Raw genomic sequence first — 6,000 nt, 5'->3', positions numbered from 1 at the left:
GTTTGAATGGCAGAATTGTTGTATCTAAATGTCAAGTAAAAATATTAATGAACCACATAAATTTAAGTCTTCTAAAGGTTTCTTAGGCTATTAGCTAAAGGGGGGAACATTTCTTGCTTTTTTTCTAACCTATCTTCAAACATATCTTGAGTAATGGTATGGGTTTAATATTTTAATTTCTGAGTAAAACAGTCAATGGATTATTTTTATCTTTATAAAAATTATACCAGATATTTTAATAATAGAAATAAAAAGACGTTTTAGACTACATCTGGAGACAGACTTAATTTGATGCAGACTCGGGCATTTTCTACTTCTAGTCACCTGACCATGCTCTGGAAAATAATTTTTTCATATTTTAGAAGTAAATAACCCCATTCTGTTAAGAAAACATTGAAAAACTTTTATTCGATGTGTGACCATTTCTCCAAATATTCACTTGTCTGCATTAAATCAGTCAGTCCATTCTTCTCGGGAAACTTTTACAAAACACACATTGTAACGTCGCCAAACAGTAAATTTTCTTTTCTTACCATAGCCTGATGTATTTCTTTGTGGTACAATAAATCAAGGGAAACTTAATCAACAGCCTATACACTAACTAGAATTCAAGAGCTCACTAAAGCTGATATGTGTGGGAATTTTCACTCTCACATTTAGCATGGACTTTGGATAGCTGTATCTTCACCCCTGCTTGCTAGAAAGTCTGTCATTTGAAAACTAATATGTTGGTCTCTATTTGAACTTACAGTTGACTGGTTTCTACATCACTTTCCCTTAAACAGAAGCTTTTTTTGGAGGTAGGGAGAATTTTTATTTGAAAAACATGTTCAGTATTAATGACAAGATCAAATATTCAGCCATCATTTTTAAGTTTTGAAAAGGAGACAGTGGACATTTTAAAAATTCTACTTTTCTTTTTATAGGTAAATGAAACTTCATATTCTGTTCAAAACAACAGTCATCTATATTCAGTTTCATACCTAGGATCTCAAACTATGCTATTTTAAAGCACTAAATATTTTTGAAGCACTTAATATTTTAACCATTCACCCATATACACTTCACCATTTTTGTCATTAGACTCTCAGACACTCTGTTCTTCTTTGGGGCAGCCACAGAATTCCCCCAGGCCTCAGGGAAGTTAACAATGTTCCCTGCTGCAAAATTACATCCAAATGTCTGACGGCCCTGTGGAGGCAGACGGGAAATGACAAAGCTCAACTGTGTGATTTCAAGTCCCATCAGCTTTAGCCTTCTGCCATCTTTCCAAGGTCTCAATTGTGGAGTCTCCCAATCAAAGGATGAGTGAAATTTTTATAGAATGTTAATGTCTGAAGAACTCAAAGCTAGAAAAGAGTAGAGATTGAAAGTCTGAAAAGCTAACTTCATAAATATTTTTCTATTTGTACATGATAGCATGCCCACTTGTTTGTTGAAAAGTGAATGGAAAATAGCGTTGATCTAATGAATGTTTTACAAGCAGAAGGACTGTTGACAAAACGCAAGTCAACCTTGAAGCTTTCTACTGCTTCTGATTACTCTTGGATAAAGACCAAAATCCTAGCCTAAAAAATAAAATCCAGTGGGGTTCTTCTTAGCTTCACAGCTCTTCTCTTTGTACATAGGCCTTCTGCTCATGAGCTGATGCATCTACTAGAGCAATACTCCATGCTCTCTACACTCGCAGACTACAGCCAGTCATTGTTTCTTCAGGAAAGCTGCTCCTGCCTCCCACATTGATATAATCAAACATCCCATTAGGCTATTCCTCTTGAAGTACCCACTGTAATTGCAATGTATATAATTTATCTGAGTCCTTGTCTAATGCTACTTCCCCCACTAGATTGCAAATCCCGTCAAAGAACGAACAGTGTCTGATGTTGAAGTCAGTAACATGTGCTATGCATTGAATTTTCTAGTCCTCAAAATTCATGGGTAACTGGACATCAGAAATTGACTATAAATGGGTAATTCATTTAAAATCAAGCCACTAGGGTGAGCAATCATACAATATGGGGGTCCTGGCCTTTTAATAAGAGATTAGAATACAGACATGCACAGGGGGTGAAGGAACCTCAGAGGATACCACTTCCACTGGAACCCTGATTCCAGACTAAACCTAAAGGAAGAGAAAAATAACCAAATTAATAAAGAATAATATTGTTATTTATTCAAATAAAAATGAAAGAGGACTATTACAAGATATACCAACAAAATAAATCTGGATTTTATTATTTATTTCAAATTTCAATATAATTTGAAAAATTATATTGCATAAGGCTGGAAAATCTAGAGGAAATAGACACATTCCCAGAAACAAATGACCTACCAAAGTCAAATGAAGCTACAAATAACTTAAACAAATCCCATAATAAGCATGGGGGGCTGAAACAATAGTAAGAAGTCTTCCATCAAAACAAAACAAACCAAAAAAGCCCAGAAATAGAAAGATTTACTTTTGCAATCTGTCAAATCTTTAAAGAAAAGTTAATAACTATGTTCCTCAAACTGACCAATAAAATAGAAGAGGAAGGAATACTACTACCTTATTCTACCAAGCTGGTATTGTGCTGATAGCAAAGCCAGACAAGGTCACAAAGCGAAGGAGGGAGGGATGGAGGGAGGGAGGGAAGGAAGGAGAGACTAGAAAAAGAAAAATATAGAAAAATGTCACTGTGAACATACATGAAAAAAACTAATAAAATGTTTACAGACTCAACTAAAAATTCATTAAGATAATATACCATGATCTGATTGGTTTCTTTCCAGGGATACAAAGTAGGTGCAAAATATACAAAGCAATAATAGCAATGAAACATATAAACATACTTAAGTACAGAAATCACATGATTATCTTAATAGGTACAGAAAAGAGCTTTGACATGTCTCATTATCCCATTATGATAAAAGCCCTGAAATACTTATGAATAGAAGAAACAAATACCCAAATAGTAAGTTATGTATGACAAACAAAATGAGAAAAATTAATTTCTTCTAAAATGTAAAATAAAACAAGGGTATCAACTCTCTCAACTCTTATTTAGTGCAATGTCTTACATATTTTAGCTAAATGAATAGTACAAGAAGAATAAATAAACAGAATATAGTAAGAGCGGGAAGAATTCAAATAATTCCTATTTGTAGACATGATCTTATACTTAAAGGACTCCAGCAACTCAGTCATGAGACTGTTGGAACTTGTACACATGTTCAATGAAACACAAAATTATCATTCAAAAATTGGTAGTTTTTCTATATGTCAATAAGGAACTTAAGGAGAAATAAACTCAGAATTGTTCACAATTATAATACCTTCAAATATAATATCTAAAAATAAGCCTAATAAAAGATATGAAAGATCTTTACAACAAAAACTTAAAGTCACTGAGAAAAGAAATTGAAAACCACACTAAAATCTAGAATGGCCTCCAATGCTCATAGATTGGAAGAATTAATTAACTAAATAAATAATATTGTGAAAATGTCTATAGTACCAAAGCAATCTACAGCATGAATGTGATACCTCCAAAGTTTTAAGGACTATCTTCATATAACTAAAAAAAATACTAAAATTCATATGCAAACATGAAAGACACCAAAAAAAGAAAAATTCTAAGCAAAACCCCCACACATTACTGCAAATTATACCAGAAAACCAAAGTAACAAAGATATCATGGCACTGCAAAAAACACAGAAATGTAAACAAACAATAAAATAGAAGTCCCACAAACCTGCACAGGAACAGAAACCTAATTTTTTACAAAGACATCAAATATTCTGGACAAAAATAGCTTATTCAATGAATGGTATTGATAAAACTGGATGAAATTGCACATATAAAAGAATGAAATTATATCCATCTCTCTGACACTGTACAAAATATCAATATTAAGGGGCATTTGAAGGGTAGTGTGGAACCTAATATAGTTCAAAGTTCCTAAAACATATACATATATGAATTAAATGAAATTTCAAAGTAATGGGGGAGACACAGTCTCAACTGGCCATCTCTTGCCACCAAAGATTCCAGTGTACATAAATTATTGGCCAAGGGGGTCTCATTGGAATCTCCAAAGAACCAAGATGTTTTCCAGACGACAGGTTATTTTCCACAAACTGACAGAAAGGCCCTATTGCTAAAGAAAACACCTACATAACTGATAGAACATGGAGAAGTTGAGCTGATGCCTACATAGAGCCTTCACCCCTATGTCATTGGACCTTTGGCATGGCAAAATACTCTGCACACTGCCAAAGTAAACACCAAGCCAAGCCAGCCACAAACACTTTTGATATACAATGGTATCTTGTCTGCAAACTAAGCCATGGCAGTGGTGTCACAAAGCTTGTGAGAGTAGGGAACCAATGGCTGATTTGACTTAAGGCCCACTCAATGGGATCAAATCATATCAGTCACTGCTTGGATGACCAAGAACTGGAGGCTAGGTAGAGAAAGGTTAGCTAAAAGAGTTAAGAGTCAGAGACACAGAATAGCTGTCAGGAAGGCAATTTCAATCCATACTGAATGCACTTCAGTTTATTGATTACAGCATCTTAAGTAATCAACCAAAGGTGGGGATGATGGCAGAAGACTTCTATTATCATGTAGAAAGGGCAGATAGCAATTACTTCCCTTAATCCTAAAGACACTCTTAGCTGCATGTACTACTTGACCCATAGGCACTTCATAGCTACACATATCATCTAGCCTTCAGTGTGAGAATAAACACCCCTGGTCCCAAATCTATTGTTATTTAGATAGGAGACCTTCACCACCAGGGCTGGGACATCCTGCAGCCATTAAGCTAATGTCTTAAGGACAATAGGAGTGATTTGAGCTCTCTGAACTTGTGGCAAGATAGAATGGATTTCCATATATGGGTCCCAACACTGTGCAAACAAGTAGATCTTTGATTTCTGTGCCTTCTCTTGGGCTCTTTTCCTTCTTTTGGCTTGCTTTGTCCAAGTCCAATGTGGTAGTTTCATCTTCTATTTTATTTTGTTATATTTTCTTATTATCTCTTAGAAACCTGTTTTTTTTCTAATGAGAGACAGAAAAGGAGTGGATCCAGATGGTATGGAGGTGGGGAGTTTCTTGGAGGAGTAGACAGAGAGAGGAAACTATAATCAGGATGTATTATGTGAGAAAAGAACCTATTCTTAATAAAAGGGGAAAAAAGAAAGTCAGACTTTTATACTGATTATAAATTGATTTAATAGCTATGATAGCAAAGGCTGCTACAATTTTTCACATTAATGAATGTAACAATACAGCAACCAAAATATATCAAACACCATAATGTAAAAGCAAAGACTTAGAGTAAAACACTTTCAAATAACAACATTGGAAAAGACTGTTGATGAGAACTCCAATTTCAAGGGAACTGATAGAAAATGGGATTACATAAAAAGCTTCTGCCCAGTTGATGAGATAATCACAGAGTGGAGAGACAGACTGAGAAAAAAAAATCTTTCCCAGCATATATCAGACATGGAAATAAGAGTTGGACTCTATTAAGAACAGTAAAAGGAGTGGATTGAGGGTGGGCTAGGGGTAAGATGAAGGAGGGTGGGAGGAAGCAAGGGGGTAGGAGGAGGGATGGAAGGGAGAATTGTGGTTGGAATGTAAAATGAAACCAAAAAATAAAAAATGAAAAAAAAAAACCAATGGTAAAAACAGGATACCGCCGGGCGTTGGTGGCACACGCCTTTAAAACCAGCACTCGGGAGGCAGAGGCAGGCAGATCTCTGTGAGTTCAAGACCAGCCTGGTCTACAGAGCTAGTTCCAGGACAGTCTCTAAAACAATACACAGAAACCCTGTCTTGAAAAAAAAAAAACAGGATACCATGAAACAAATATTCTCAAACAAAGAAAACAAAGGCTTGACAAGTAATTGGGGAAAAAAAGTGTATAACATCCTTATCTACTGTGGACATGTAAATTAAAACTGCTTGAGATGCCTTTTGTCCAGATAAAATGACTGTCATCAATAAC

This window comes from Mesocricetus auratus, unplaced genomic scaffold (genome assembly GCF_017639785.1).
Source record: "Mesocricetus auratus isolate SY011 unplaced genomic scaffold, BCM_Maur_2.0 Super-Scaffold_100691, whole genome shotgun sequence".
NCBI classification, from domain to species: Eukaryota; Metazoa; Chordata; class Mammalia; order Rodentia; family Cricetidae; genus Mesocricetus; species Mesocricetus auratus.
The sequence above is the reverse complement of the archived record's forward strand: the minus strand, read 5'-3'. Positions refer to the sequence as shown.